Raw genomic sequence first — 17,424 nt, forward strand, 5'->3', positions numbered from 1 at the left:
AGCAACAATCCTCCTAATTCTTTTTCTAGAAGAATACTATAATAAACATAAACTTTTCCACTAAAAGAATAAATAAAAAACCATCAAAAATTGCTAACCAACAATCACTCAGTCAGTCTTCACCGACATCATCCCAAGATAACCCAACACCACCTTCAACTACCCAAAACCCCCAAACATCCACACGAATTTCCTTTCAAGATAACCCATATACCTTTGAAGAACGACACGCTCGCTTATCTGAACCACTAGAACCAGTTCAACGACAAGCACCTCTAAGCGAACCAACATATAACTTATACCCAACACTACCACAAGAATTAAGTAGAATACGAAATCCTAGTCAAAACCAAAATACAGTCGAAATAAATAGACAAATTATACATCCTCGACGAAACAGAAATTTTCAAACTCCTCGAGTTCATTTTGATATACCTCAATCCCCATCACAAAGTACTCCAGAAAACCCCATTGGTATATTACCAGAAATCCCTACGCTTCTTTCACAACGTAGCACCTCAAGCCTACCCTCAGATTACTTAGGTTCAACACCAACATCTGAACAAATTCGTGAAAATCCCTTTAACCCCACAAACCAAACATCACGACTACCATATTGGACAACACATTCATTCACACAAGGTGAACCAAATTTAATCAATGATCCAATAGATATTTCTACGGATACAACAACATCCTCATCACTACCAGAAACATTATCACTACCATCAACACCATCAATAAGCCAGATTTCACCACCACCTTTTAACTTAAATTTCCCAAATAACCTCGACGCTAGATATCGAGAACAATCATCAACAAATATTCCTCTAAGACTAGACTGGAATACATTCACAGCACCTCCACCATTATTTGGACAACACCCAGAAAGTAACCGACTCCACAACTGGGCACTTAATAGACTACAATATCGACAAGACATCCACGAAGACATTCGTGATCATAACATCCAAATACTCGAACAAAATAGTCTACAATTAAAATTTGAAATCACGGTTAAACTAAACAACATTACTCAACATCCCTACCCATTAAACCCACCAAATATAACAGCTCAATCACTACCACCACCATTTATAACAACTGAAGTAGTATACAAATACGACAGATATACCAAAAAGACAATTGGTTACATCACATTTTATAACCCATACTCAGGATTATCATACACATGTATATTCTAAAAATATTGATTTTTCTCCAACTCTTTTTTCTAGTAATCTCCAATCAGAATATAAACCCTTCCGCCCGCACAGGACCCCAAGATTTATTAGTAACACATTACGATTGTGAAGAAAATATACTACACAAGTATGCAATAAATCAAGTATCACAATGCGAAACAGAACCACAAGCTATAGAAACTACAAATGTAATAGCGACACTTTATTCAAAAGCCCGAGCAACAACAGTCACAAGATATAAATTCACAGCAACATTTTCTGAAAAGAAAGTACATTGTTCACAAGTCTCAAATGGAAATAAAAACCGACTTGACCACGAATCATTCTACCAGAGTAATATCGAACGACTTTTACATCTCAACCCCGAAGATTGTAAAAACGAGTTACTCAGACTAAATATCACAAGAAATAAAAACACAGATAGAAAATTAGTATATTTCCAAGTTTTTGCAGATTCTGTACATCAAGCAGAACTTGAAAGATATCAAGGACATATAAAACTAGATGAAAAATACCCATACAACGGCGCACACGGAAGATTAACTTATGACATACACGATAAACACTGGATACCACACATTGGTATAAATAACCCATCAAACTGCAAAGCAGACACAAAAAATAAAGGATATCAAGAAATAATGTTTTTCGATTGGAAAATACAACTCGAAAAAATACAACTCACACGCGATTTATCTGACAACACAATGATCTATCAAGGAATTAGATTACCCTGTAAAAACGATCAAGGCTATTGTGACCCTACAACACGAACACAAGCAACAATTGTTTGGTTCCCCGAAGACACATGTACAACATTTCAAGTAGCAAAAATACACGCTCGTATGATAAAATTTCCCGAAAAATATTTTATACAATCAATCCCATATGAACAAGTAAATCCATCACGAAAACAAAGTTCTAATTTTAGAAACATACACAATATAGAAAATAAATTGACACGTTTTCAAATATATCAAGAAACAGAACTTGCATGTAAATACAGAAATCCACTTCACAAAACACAATACTCCGAAATATTAGTTGAATACGAGAAAGGATTCGACATGACCACTGGAAAAGTAAAAATCGACCCATACGCCACAAGTCACCCTATAAACGAAGGAACATCATATATACCAGTTGATTTTCAAAAAAGTAAAGGTCAACCTGGTGGACATCTAAAGCCCCATGACACTAGAAGCACACGTTTACAAGAACTATCACTAATGAATAGTACATATTTCGGTAATATCTACTATGATATTCACTTAGATATGAAATTAGACTACACAATTAGCCGAATTTTTCAAGAAATGTCACTCTCTGAATTAGAAACACTTCACCAACTATGCGAATTAGAAAGGACACAAATCCTACAATCACTTGCACTAGCAGTATTAAAAATACCCTACGCAGGATTTTTACTATCAGGAAATAGATCAAATTTTTTAGACTATGAAGGAAACATTTTATGGTTCTATACCTGTACCAAAAAAGTATCACCACTGTATGTTTTTGAAGGTAAACGATGCTATAAAAGAATCCCTATCTTTTATAAGAATAAAGTACATTTCGTTGACACACTTTCAAGACGAACCTACTTCTGGGATACCGCAGTCCCATGTGGATCAGAAAATAGCCAGAATGTAGTACAACTGAACCCTGATGAAGATAAATATTACCTTCTTACCCCATATCCCACATTAATGCAATCACTCAACAAATCTTCACCTGAAAGCATTAGAGCTATTGCTCGAAACCCAAATATTGACCTACAGTCAATTGGAATATATTCAAAATCCGATATCCAACATCACATTAGAACACAACAATTCCAAGAATTATTAACACAAATGGACACTATACAAAGACAATCAATTGACCAAAACTTACGCAAACTTGCCGAAACCGCAGGATTTGCAGATATTTATACACAAGACTATAGCCGATATTTTAAAGACATTAAAGACTATATATATCTAAACGGTGAAAAATACCGACCACAAGATATCTCACCTATAAATATTTTTAGCTTTGTTACACTCAAAAATGAAATTCTTGATTTTCTAGGATGGCCCTATTACATCTTAAAAAAATTAACTATTTTATGCGCAATGTTTAACTTTATAGGATTTCTTTTTTCACTTTTGAAAGGAATCTATAATACATGCGCTATACACACACAAGTAAATAGACAAGCAAGTGTAGCACGCATACTATTTGCAGGATTTTTTGGAATTTTTTCATCATCAATAAACAAAATTCTTTTAGACGCACAAATAAAAGAATACAACACAAAAATAGCAACAAGACAGAACACATATGACGAAGAACATAACAATGTAGAAATAACGCCCACCGCACCACAGTTACCACCCCTACCAAATAACCATCCATTATCTCTAGTCCCACGAAATTTTCGAAATTTAGCAATAACACATAATCCAAATTTTAGACCAACCATATCACAAAGTCCCATTCAACATATAATGACACATCATTCACTAGATGAAAATACATATGAACAAATTATAGAACAACCCCATACCACCGCTTTTCAGTCTCAAAATAATAATTTTTTTAGCCCACGATGAGCCGACAACTTGGATCCCTACACCGCTCAAATTCCCACCCAACCAACCTCAACACTCCAATTACAATAATTCCACTTTTTGCTTTCCCGCCACCCGATTTCCCAACCAATAATGTAACATCAGGCATGAATTCAGACACTAATTCACATATCCCAGTTTTATACTCCATTTCACAACTCAATAACCCAAATATTGAAACCCCTGATGAATTTGCAGACTCTGAACCATCTCCATCCAATAATTTTCAAACCAACTCCTCAGTTTTTTCAAAACCCCCTTTTCAACCAATCCCACCAAATAACCCACTCCCATCCATTTCTACACCCTCTTATGCTTCACAAGTCACCCCAACCTACTCTTCATTTCATTCAGACCGATCATCCAATTCTCCAGATACTCCCCAAATCTCCCAGGAACTAGATAATTTTATCACCCTACAACAACAACCCTTCCACCTTGAAAACCCCACTATAAATCAGATTTCATCCACAATAGAATCATCAAACCCACCTACCCCTACACCCTCTTCAGCTTATACCGCATCATTAGCACCATCATCCACATCCACCGAATCATCAAATAGCACTAATAGAGCTTATCGCACTTTCAAAAGAAAATTTCCAAACCATCCATTTCCAACAAAACCAGGAACAGCCCGTGAATATATTAATCATCCAAATCACACTAACACGAAAGATTTTTTAGCAATCACCCTACCTTCCTTTCCACAATATACTTTAAACACCCCTCATGACACTAACGACACACGTAGTTTTGTAGATGATTATGTTTTAATGCCTACACTTCATTGAACATCATATTATCATTTTATTAACCCCCTTTGCCTACCTTTATCTAATACTCACATCGATATAGAAAGAAATCAAGATATGCTATATCGACTCACCACACCACTAACACATAGACAATTTACTTATATAGGATATAAAAAGTCACTAAAAACATACACTGCACCCCGAGCAAACGAATATACGCTAGAATATTACGATCACAACATCATCCGAGCTAACCAAGACCTATTTTTAGATGATGATCGTTTCGCTAACCCACAAATCACAGAAAAATTCTTCATAAAAACACCATATGTATTTACACTCAATATATTTGATCGCAAATTCGACCACGTCATTTCTGAAGCACTAACCGACACACAAGCTTACGAAAGTTTTAAAGAAAGATTTCAATTATTTTCACTAACCTTTAATTTCCTTGCACCACATGAACGCGATTTGCACTGCTCACACGACATTATGTTACGCACTAAACAAACCCACACATATACATATTATCGCTTCATACAAAATCATTTTGATCTACACACTCCATCAAGACAACCACACCACCGTTTTCAATTTATTAACTCTAAATACACATCACCATTTTTTCTTAACTTCACATATTGCATCAAAGATACTAACCTTCACGGTATTCTTCGCAATTATGATCCCATAACCCAAATGTATATTTTTTGTCCCATCACGAAGACCTTCAACGCAGAAGAATCCAGACCCTTCCTTATCCCACATGAATTTATCCAACCTATAGAAATCCCGATATTAGAATTCATTCACAACACTAAATACAATCACAAATTATATAATCTCATCCAAAACACACCTTATGAGTTTGCAGTTGGCACTGAAGAACTAAAAACTATTAAAGCACTTCAATTGCTTTGGCCACTGCTTCAAACTAAAAACATCATTCGCATACTAGCAAAATTACTAACAAATTCCGACATAATACACGACATCTTCCCCCACTGATTTTTCCCCGACGACTAACAGGTAAGTATAATTTATCATATTCTTCACTAATAAATTTGAAATAAATACTAACCATTCTTATCCATGTCTTATTTAGATTTTTAGTCTTCATCCCACGATCACCTACAAATTACACAAAAGAAAAATAAAAAATAGAAAACTTCTTCAAATTCTTCAAAACTCTATTAATATTTTGCACTAGATAAATTCAATAAAAATCGTACCAATGTAGTAAATTAATTTATAAATTATTTCTCTAAAAGCAGTAATTCTAATAATGATGAAAATTTGTAACTTAATTTTTCCCCAAAAAACTAGCAGTAAAATTGAAATTCTAAGTAGTAAATTGATAAAACGAAAATGCAGTACTAACCTTTTGATATTTTCATTCACTCGCACAAGAATTCTATCCAAACTCGCACAGCTCGCCCACGAAGAATTGTTTAAATAATGAATTTCAGTTTTAAGTTTTCACACTCAACAACTCTAACACACGATAACAAGTTTCAAACTTTCCTTTAACCCGGTTGGGAAGGAATTATATACTAAACAAAACTAACCAACGCAGCTTACTAGACACCACAACACATAGAATAATAGCATGACTAAGAAAAGGAAACCAACGGTACCCAAACCGGATTAACCCAGTTTAAAACTGGATAATTTATTCTTTTGAAGACTATTATAAAGTCTAAGAAAGAAATAATAAAACACAAAAAAAGTCGAAAGACAAACCCATACCAAAAACAATTTGATTTTTGAAAAAAGGACACAACCAACGAAACATAAGAAAAACCATAATAAACCCAACATAAAACGTTATCACATAACAGGACCTCTCACAGAAACCGCACGAAATCATACTCCCACTCCTGGCCTAACCCACCAGAGAGGACGTCCTGAGCATGCTCTATAGCCGGCCTAACCCACCGCGCTACATCCACGCTTTGTGACCACACTTCTATTTTTAATAAGAGGTACTCAAGGGTGAGTAACTCTTCAAAATAACCGAACTAAAACAAAAAGCTTTTGTGAAAACAACTAACCAAAATCATAATTAAAACACCGAACTAATAGAAATTTTATAAAATGTAAATTATACCTTGCAGTATATAGATCAGCATACAACACCAAAGACGAACATCCAAAGACAAAAGGACCCCACTACACTCGAAAAAGAATGGCCAACCACAATCAATATGCCGTCCACAATCACAACTCAAAGGATTTAGAGTACGACTTGACTTCGCAGAAAAGGACTTCATTGAACTAGACCAATGACCACCTCGATTCTCAAGTATACGTACAGATCCGAGTAATCAGGCATCCCCTCCACGCACAATTTCCACGCCATTCCCAGACTAGTTTGAACACAAAAGAAGTTCTCTACATGAAACAGAAAAACCTGTCATAGCAAACCATTCTGAAATCAGATTTGATTTTGTTGAGAAAACCCAGTCGTTGTCATAAGAAGACACAACGATTGATCCTGGAACTTCTCTAACAGGAGAACCCAGAAGAAATATGATGTTCGCCAAATACCAACGTCCATCATCCATCCTTTGAATTGCAGAAAAACTATTCTAAAAAACTCTGTAAAACCCGGATGGGTGGAACCTGATCTAAACTACATTTTATGATTGGATAAATTAGATATTTTACCACTGTAAAGTATTTAATATTAACCAATCATGATCCATCAAACTAACAACCCACTTATTTGTAAGTGCTGGAATTACTTGTAATTTCAGCACCAGAGAGATTTGAATTTAACTTAGAAATTAGTTGCCTCTCCAAGAGAACTTCAGCAGCCGCAATAAACCAGTATACCCTAGATCTATTGAGCCTAGCAGAGACTAGTTAAACAACCTGAGACTAGAATAGTATAAGAGTAAGATTAGGATCGGTATTAGACTAAGAAGTTGCACGAATCTATCCGGCCGAAAATAAGATAGCGTGACGAGCAGACGGTGTACCCTATCCGAAATTACTCTATGACTTAAGACCATCGGTTATAACTCACAAGTCACGTTAGCCCAAAATTACGAGTTTTAGACATAACTGAAGACTTTATTCCATAACTGAAGACTTATTCTCTAACCACCCCCCCCCCCCCACCTTCCCTTTGGCCCCACTATAGAATACGCAACCCTCATAGGAACAACTCAAAAGTTGAGCACATGCTAAGCAATTAACTTGCAATTCATTTTTCTCATTTGAGGGGGGATACTTAAAAAACATTGGAAACAACTCACCTTAGTTGTCTACGGATAGCGTGTAACAAAGCTACTATTGTGACGACGGGGAAAAGGAAATATACGCCGAGACTGACGAAGAATACGTATGCCAGTTTGAAATACTTGGAGGTCATTTCATCTGTTTTCATGACACATGCGGACGTTATTTGATCCAACTCCATTAAAAAGATAAATCCTGTCAGCCAGCAGGGCTGCTATTTTAGATACAATATCTATTAAATTTCAATTAAAAGAAAATATGACTTGAATGTTTTCACGCGATTTCAAAGTACCTCTAAGAGAGCTTTATTGACATTGCTATCGAATAAAACTATTTCAGCAATGCTATTCAGATTACAAGGGAAACTAAGGAAAACACTCCGTCTTCCTGGCAGACTAGTCTTCTAATTTAAGCGTTACAACAAAAAATGTAGTAAAGCATGCTGAATTTTTTAAAATTTTTTTTTATTTTTTCTTTTGAACTAAGATTGATTGCTGCAGTCGCAACGTTTCCTGCTGCTTCCGCAGAAACTATTTACTATATTTTTTAAAGGTTTTTTTTATATAGGTAAAAATCTTTGATATCGCGAACTTTAAATTTTTAATGCGTCACCTTTCGAAATCGTGGAATTCAACCAAAAACTCATCTTTTTTAAAAACTCTCGATTTGTTTTATTCGTTGATGTCGAAAGATGTTTCACTCGTGGCAATAAAACAAAAAATGTAGTAAAATGAGCACATTTTTTGTAGAATAGTCGCCCTGCCTATCATTGCAGTTCCGCTGATGAGAAGGTTCAAAATCAAAAGTCCCACCGGATACCAAATTTTGTGCATGAGTTTCTGTTCGTATCTGTTGATATTTGAGACTGAGAGATATCGGTCCAATGCCAGTAACACCAGCTCGTTCTGAGCAACGATCGCCGAAGTGAAATTGATCCACATAAGGTAATTGCAGAACTCGTTGGAGCCGAAAAATTGTTCCCAAACTTTATTTCTAAACAAAAATTATTTTACGGATTGAATGGTACCAAAGCTAAGACAAAAAATTGCCAAAACTATTTTGTTTGAATAAAAGTTTAAAACAAAAAACCAAAAAGGAAAATCAAGAAAAATATGCAACGAATGAATATCAATTTTCCAAATACAGCAGTAAGTTTAAAAAAACACGTGCATCTACGATAAAAATTGCTGAAAAAAATTCGCTGGTGTAGCAATTTGGCCCAAAAAAATCAGCAGACTAATGAAAATCTGACTATTCACTTTTTCCCGGAAAAAAACTTTCGATTCCATACATGCTAAAAAAACAAGGTCTGACCGGGACTCAAACCCCAAACCTTAGGCTACAAAGGCACATGCGTTACCTATAAGCCTACTGAGAAAAAGCCTCGCAGTTGTTGCAGTTGTTATGGTTCATTTAAAAAACAACTAACAGAACAAAGTCTAGTTCGATTACAAGACGTTTGTTCTTGCAAGGGTACAAGGGTAATTAGTTTTGAGGGGTTGAAGCAAACTTATTGGCCTGCGGTTAACGCAAACGTATTGGCCTGCACCGCAAAACTTTTGGGGGAAGATAAGGACTGAACAATTGAAGCCCGCATGTTTAAATCTACCATTTACAGGCCCCTGTTTAGCAGAGCTCTCAATTAAGTGCTGAATAGAATTTGGTTAATTTCACTTAAACCAATTTTACTTCAGATGAAATAAAGAGCGGTGAGAACCTCGAGATTTTGCTTTCATCCGATCAATCTTTGGACATCGGAGTAATCCATTAAGCAAGATTGATTGGATTGAAGCAAAATCTCGAGGTTCCGAACGCTATTTAATTCAGCTGAAGTAAAATTGGCTTGAGTGAAGTTGAAAGTTTTTCCAGAATTTTTTAAAATAAAACTTTCCGATACTTAAAATCTTCCCCCATGCATACTACGATATAGGTAAGGCACTTTCCGCATCCAGTTGATACTTGATTCAATTTTAACGCTGCAATTCATTTTAAATTAATTTCTGTATTTTTTGCGGCTGCAATGCGTTTAAAAAAATAAAGCAAGCATTAGTCATCCCAAGTTCACCGAAACAGCCAATTTTTACTCCCACAAAAAAATGCTAACTGTAACCAAAGGTAAAATAACTTTTCAATTTTGAGTACAGAGCAATATAATTTTTCAGATCGATATAGCAAACAGTTGGTTGAAAAATGAACTTTACCTGAGCAAAAAATGTTCTCTTCACTTTTTGTTACACTCCACCCAATTTGAGACTGTCCCTTAATCCATATCGAATAGTTTGCGGGAAAAGAAAATATTGAAAAACAAACAATTTTTGACAATATCAAAGATCAAGTAAGAAACTTTGTGTCGTACAAAATTAATACGACCGATTAACTAGCCTCAGTTCAGTTTGGAACAGTTTTCTTGTGATTAATAATTCGCCAAGCATAAAAATTTCTTCAGGATTATGATTAAAATTTTCAAAGCGCATAAATCAGTGCATAGCATGGTCAAACTGGCAATTTTTAAACTCCCAAAACTTTGAAAAAAAAGATCGGAGATAAAAAAACTTTTTTGAATTGAATTTCAGGGAGTAAATATCTTAGTGGGGCATGAAAACCTTGATAAAAAATGTAATTTTATTGCCGAAAATTGACAAAAAAAAAATCACCAGGCTTATATATTCAGAGTTTTCTTCGAAAGTCGGAACAATCACTGAGAGCGCAAAAGTTCCTTCAAGTCGAAACAATCATCTGTGTAATGGAAAGCGCTGCATTCTGTTGTTAGTCTTCGGTGACAATGATATGTGTTGTCGAAGTATGAATTTAAAGAAAACAGTCGGTTGCTTTGCAAAAAAGTTTATAAAGTGCCGACCACCTCAATAGTTGCAACAAAATTATGTGAATATATTTGAAGTTTTTTAACACTGAGATAAACACATATCTGATTATAAACACAGTAAAACAGATCTTGAAATCGTCGCTGCGCCTAAAACGTTCGAAACAACGAAAATCAATAATTCAAAAATTTAAAAAAAAAACAAAGCATTGGAGGAGAAGAAAAAGAAAAAACTTTGTGCTCAATTTTTCCAACTGTTTTAACTACCGTGAACATACTAAAAAAACAGTGAACTTCAAACTAAAATTTTTAAAAACGCGATTATAATTTTGTTTAAAAATATTTAAACTAAGTTTTTTCAGCAAACAATATCCAGCTTCACTTTAGACAAAATAATTGCTTTCTAGCTATTTTAACATTACTTGAAATTGAACTCGAAATAGGAAAATTCCAATGAAAAAGGCGCAAAACAATAAAAATTGAAAATTAAAAAACAAATTGTGTGCGCTTAAAATTTAATGCGTGTAAACTTTCGGAGCTTCTACAAAATCGTCCTTTTACGCGTTAAGTTTGAATTTTGAGAAAAAAAAATGAACAAACTAAACAAAATAAGTTAAAGGAAAATAGAATGGAAAATTGTGAAGTTTTCTGAAGAAAATAACCTATAATTGTAGAAACTAATACGATAAGAACAAATACAATACAATAGTCAAATGTCAAAAAGATTCATTGTTTGTTTGAACCTTTTGAATCTACAACAGGTTGAAATGTTTCAGAAGAAATAAAAATTGACAGTTTTCAGTTTGACAAATCATTGAAAACGTATGTTTTTTCTTAAACACGTGAACTTTTAAAAAAATTGTCACAAAGACTAAATAAACACAGCGCCAGGTGATAAGAAAAACGGCTACCTGAATTTTGTAAATTTTCTTAAGGTAGCAATTAGTTGACAACAAAACTTGTAACAATAAGGGGATAGTCGGAACAGCAAATTTTAAAATACATGACATTTTTTTCTGGATCATTGCCCGATGGCTAACAACGTTTCCTTACCAAATTAGTATCATATTGTTGCGAAAACATTTCATCTTTCTGTGAAGAGAAAATTACAGGAAATTAAACAAGTTGCAACAACAAAATAAAGACAATTGAAGTGTACGAAAATTTTTGAAGATATGCGTATGACGTATGTTTTGACTGAATTATATACCCCGCGATGACATCCATTTTGATTAAAAAACTTCATGTGAAACTGAAATTTTCTAAGCACTGGGAATAATTTTGCAAAGCAAAGTTTTGGTTGGTTTTTGATTAGCCTCGCATTTGCTTTGGAAGCTGATGTAATACAAATCCAGCAAATTTTCAACCAAATTTTCAAAAGAACTTTTGAATTCAATTAGTTTTAGCATTTAAATTTTTTTATCATCAAGGAAGTTTATCATTCAAATCACACCCAGGCTACGTTACAATAACACAATGCTAATTTACAACAAGGCAACGAAAATGCAAAAAACAGAGGTTTTTTAGCCGCTAGACACATCGTAGAAGAATAGCTGGACAAACAAAACAAGCTCAGTTATAGTGTACAAGAAGTGTACTGTTTTGTTTTTTGTCTTCCGATAAGTTTTTATCTTTAACAAAGTAAAACAATAAATTGAAACACGATAAGATTTGCGAATAGAATTGAACAAAAACGAGAAAAACTTGAGCCAAAAAAATTTTCTTGTAAGAAAATTTTGAACTATAAAGCTTTGAAAATTTTAACGAAACACATAAAAGCATAAAAATGCATTTCACCCTGGAAAATACGCAACATAATTTGACTGATGAAAATCAACATAAGCCAAAACCATTCAATCGAAAAAAGTATCATAAAAACTGCAATTTACAGAATTTTCAATAATAGTAAAAACTGCTTAAATCAATAAAAAACCTATGCTTTGGAAACTAAGCCCAAAAAACGTATCAGATAACGCAAAGTGCATTTTAAAAAAGGAAAATGAGCCGATGTAATTTAGGATAAAAACCACGAATACAAAAAAAATCAAGAAAATCATTTGAAAAAAAAAGCTAATAACTGAAACACACTTCCCTTAACTACTGCCTAAATGATGGTAGTTTTTTTTTGATTTCTAGAAACTGAGCATGTCAGCATTGGTGAAATTTACCATTCATACTAAATGGACCATTCTGTGAACAGAATTATTTACGGGAAAATAAGTCTAGTACCCAATTGAAAATTTTTTGCTTATCGCAAGGGTAAAAACAATATGTCAATTTGTAACCAATTAAAATGGAGGACCAATTGGAGGAGTCTTGGCTCAGACCATGATTTCTTACCCCAGAGAAATATTACTGGATGTCCTACAATGAAGAAAAATTGGCTAGCTATGTGCAAACTCTGCTAGTAATGTAAAACGTGGACCTAAACGAAACAAAAATGTTGAAAAAATGAACCAAATAGATAATTGACTGATTTCGCAAAAAAAAAATTAAAATTTCCTTTTTGATAAATATTTATTGTAATTTTCCCCCAAGCAGTAGCGGATTTACAGGAGGGAATCTGCCTCACCACTCAGAAACTCGACCCCCCTGATACCGTTGGCGCCAGTATACACTAAAATTGAAAAGGAGTCACGCGCCAAAATTTTTTCGAAAAAGTTTCAAAATAGAATATTTATACCGTTTTAAATTGAGCTCGAAAAATAAGCTAGGACGACCTAAGACCAGGTGAACCTTCGAGAAAATCCTAGAGCCCTGATTGCACCCAAGCATGGATACTTGGAAACGGCATACCAAAACTTAACTAAAACGCGCTCACAGACCAAAAAAACCTTTGCAGCATAAATGCTCGTTAGAGAAATAAATTTAAAAACTTGAATTTTAAAGCTGGTAAATTTATATTCGAAGAAACTTAGACAAACTCACACTGTTGTAATTAAAATTGTGATAGAGTCCGTGATGGTGACGATCAGCAAACAACACAGAGAAGCTCTTTTGATGCCCAGTTTCAATAGCACTGCTCCGATCAGACCGTTGGACACTAGAGCCACAAAAGCAGATATGTAGAACAAAACTCCAAGGGCGTCAACCACAAAGGGAGAACTATAGCTCTCGTTTTCCATTGTGTGCTGGGTTTAAAAAGAAAATCAAAGAAATAAGGGTAGTTAAATATTTTAATGGGAATAACTATTTTAAAAAAAAACTGTTTTTTTTTTGTTTTTACGGCCCGTAAAATAGAATATTAACATAAAATGAGAAAACTTCTTCAAGGCTAATTTTCAGCTCTTCTTTTGAACCGGATTAATTTTTAAAAGTTTCAGATCCAAGCATAATGATATAGTTAATTTATGGCCAAAAACATCGAATTTGGATCGTTTACGGACTTAAAAACACAACACCACACGCGTCTCAGAAAACAAAAATTTACTGAAACAGCTAAACAGGAAACTGGATTTAAGAAAAAATTTTCTAACAAAAGTTGGTAAATAAGTTTTACAAAAAGCAAAAACTAAAAAGAAAAAGCTTTTAGACAAGGTTAGTACACATTGACAAAGACACTGGTTTCTTCTCTGAATGCTTGGTTCCACTTTCTCAATTCAGAAGTAGTTTATTAATTTTGTACTGTTTTCGAATCAATGATGCATAAAGTTACCAATTTTTCGAAAGCTTTTTCGAGTTCTACACAAAAGACTAATTCTTTAATTGTAGTATAGCAAGCTACTCAACCGATCTGCTACTTGGATGAAAAGTACTTTAAATGTCAAGCTAAAAAGCAGGAACCTTTTCAATTGATTTGACATTTTTAATCATAACTTTTTGACATATGACATGCAATGATTTCAGTTGAAGATCCAAAATGTGAATACTTTAAGTAGGTTTGTGGCGTAGTTACTAATCACAAGCAAAAATTACATTTTTTGGCGTACTTAGTATTCGTAGGCAAAAACTTTAAGCAGCATTCAACTTTATTTTAGCACTAATCATCTTCCAGCTAAATTCTAAGAATGCATTTTCGTTAATTTCAGTGTATTTCAACAACGCGAAATGAAACACCTCATAAAAATAATAGTAACTTCACATAGAAGTGAAGCGGAGCTTCGCACTACTTACGTTTCAAAAATATATACCGGACTTCAGAAAAAAAGCTGTTTAAGAGCCATTTTCTCAAAATTATTTCTGGCCAGGCGAATTATTTCGGATCATGGCTTTGATTCATTTATTAACAAATTTCCACTCATCGCTTTTTATGCAAAGAAAGTGAAAAAAAAAATGGCTGAAACTTTGTTGAAAAACCATCGGCTAAAAATATTCCGAAGAATTAAGCTCTAATTTTTGTTTTGCTTAATTAAGTGCGGGACTAATTTTATTAAAACAAATTCAATTCCAACATTTCCGAGAACCTACTTTTAAAGACTATTTTGAACAAAAAAATTAAATTGAACGAGAGCAAATGATCCCAGCTATGCTCTGCAAGAATATCAAAATTCGGTTTACCGGATTATTCCGGGTCCGAAAATGCCAGGTTCCACCATCTGAAGTAAATTTTTCAATGGCGTGAACATTCGAGCTTGGAAAACTTGCTACACTGAACAATTCTGATCTCTCGCTGATAATGTTGCACATCGCATGATATATTACTCTGCTTGTTCGCGAAGAAGTCCACTCCCTGGAAAACTTACTAGCATAATTTCATATTTTTACCAGTTTATAGCAATGAGAGAAACAAAGTTTCAACACAGAGGCAAAGTGGAGCTTCGCATCCTTTGCGATACAAAAAAAACTATGATTATCATCAAAAGTTGAAAAAAAAACTTTCAAAAAATCGTTTTTTTGTCACAAATTACAAAAGTTGTATAAAACGGATAAAATTCCCGGAACAAAATTACGTGCACCATTAGAACAAAGAGCATTTGAAAAAACTTAACAAAGAGCATTTGAAATGCTCAAAGTAAACCGAACCTTGCTCTGGGAATTAAGTCGACTGACACGAAAATCTAACAAATTCGATAATTTTTTAGTTTCATGAGAAACAGGTCCTCGACTGAAATTGAACTTGTGATATGCCGTCTCCAGCATGCGTGTTAGTACTACACCAAATGCAGAGAACACTCCTTGAATTTATAAAGAAATTAACTTCCAATTATTTTTAATGAACAGCTTTTAAAAAAATTTGGACTTGCAAAAAACAAAGACAAAACCATAGGAACTCAATTGCTTGCCCAAAACCAGAATACACTGAAATGTTTATATTTTGAGTTTAAAAAAGCCTAAATTTTAGACAAATTCAAAGCCGCGGCACCGAAAGGACTAAAAAAACAGACAAACAGAAGTCAGGCAAAAAGCTTACAACAAAAAAAGGTCCTGACCGGATTCGAATCATTGACCTTTGTCTTGTTGGCAGGTACGTTAGCTTTTTGGTACACACTCGATTTAAGTCCAACTTTTCATTTCATTTGAGCCAAAGGTAAAACGATCTAAGTGATTCTGTTGAACTAGTGGTTTATCCAAAAAGTTATATATTTCGGTTTAATCGCAAGCGTAAAAACTTCGAGAAGGCACTATTGATAGCTTTCTTCTGGATAGATTGCAAAATTAAAATGAAAACTTTCGAAACAACTGAGAGTAGAAAAAAATGAAAACAATACTAAATTAACATAAGCAAAAACCCCTCGAAATATAACCGGCTCAAAATGTTGGCTTTTAGCAGACATAAAAACACTTGATTATCAATAAATTTTTTTAGTAAATTGCTGTCACTGCTTCATGGTAGAACATTTTAATTCAATTGATCAAACTCCAACACCCTCGATATTTCACCAAAAAGAGCTCAGAGTACAAATTGAACAATGTGATTTAATCAGAATACAAAACAAAAATCGTAACCAACTAACTTATATAAAAGTCCCAAGTCGTAAACTCTTTTAATTTATAACTTTTGCGTTAATTTGATTTAATGCTTTTATACAATGCTTGGAATGACCTAACCAGCTGACACAAGGACTTTTTTCAGGTAGAAAGGCGCATTTCAATTAGCTTGTTTTGTTCGTGGTCGTTTCATTTATTCCGCCAAACTCAAAATCTTGAAATGAAACTATTTTGCTTCATTTTGATCGGCTAGAAATAGCCAATCAAATTTCCGCACCATGTAAAAATGCTTTGTTCAGAATTGTATATATAAATCAAATTAACCAAAAATATTAAGTATCCGGAAAATTATTCAACTTTGTTTCAAATAACCTGCAGAGTTTTACCCAGACCAGAAAAAGCACTAGGACAAATATGTAAACAAAACAGCTTCTCAAAAATCGGCCTTGTTAGCAATCAAAAAGATGGCACTACGAATCAGTGCAAACAGTGTATTTTTCTCGGCATTTATGCGTTGAATACCACAAGTTGCAAAATTTCGGCGAAATAATTAAGAACTTTTTTTGCTCCAAGACAAAATTAAGTGAATTTTTTAATGACATTATTACAATAAGCCAGAACGTCATCGATTTGGAGTTTTGTCCTTTTGTTTTAGTCGTTTCACAGGGGTGAGGTATGTTCATTATTTTTAACCAATCAGAATTGCTAGAAGTTCCTTTTGGCTTAATGACTTTTGCACAAAACCCAAGTCAATATTAACCGAAAATGAATTATTTGCATCCGAATTTCGATTTCGAAATTTCATGTTTGTTTATTTTTTAATCGGTCATTAGATATGTTAATGGCTTGGATTTATTTGCTTTTTTCACTATTTGTCTGAGATTTTTGAATACGCAATTCTGTTTGGC

This window comes from Symsagittifera roscoffensis, chromosome 4 (genome assembly GCF_963678635.1).
Source record: "Symsagittifera roscoffensis chromosome 4, txSymRosc1.1, whole genome shotgun sequence".
Classification (NCBI taxonomy): domain Eukaryota; kingdom Metazoa; phylum Xenacoelomorpha; order Acoela; family Convolutidae; genus Symsagittifera; species Symsagittifera roscoffensis.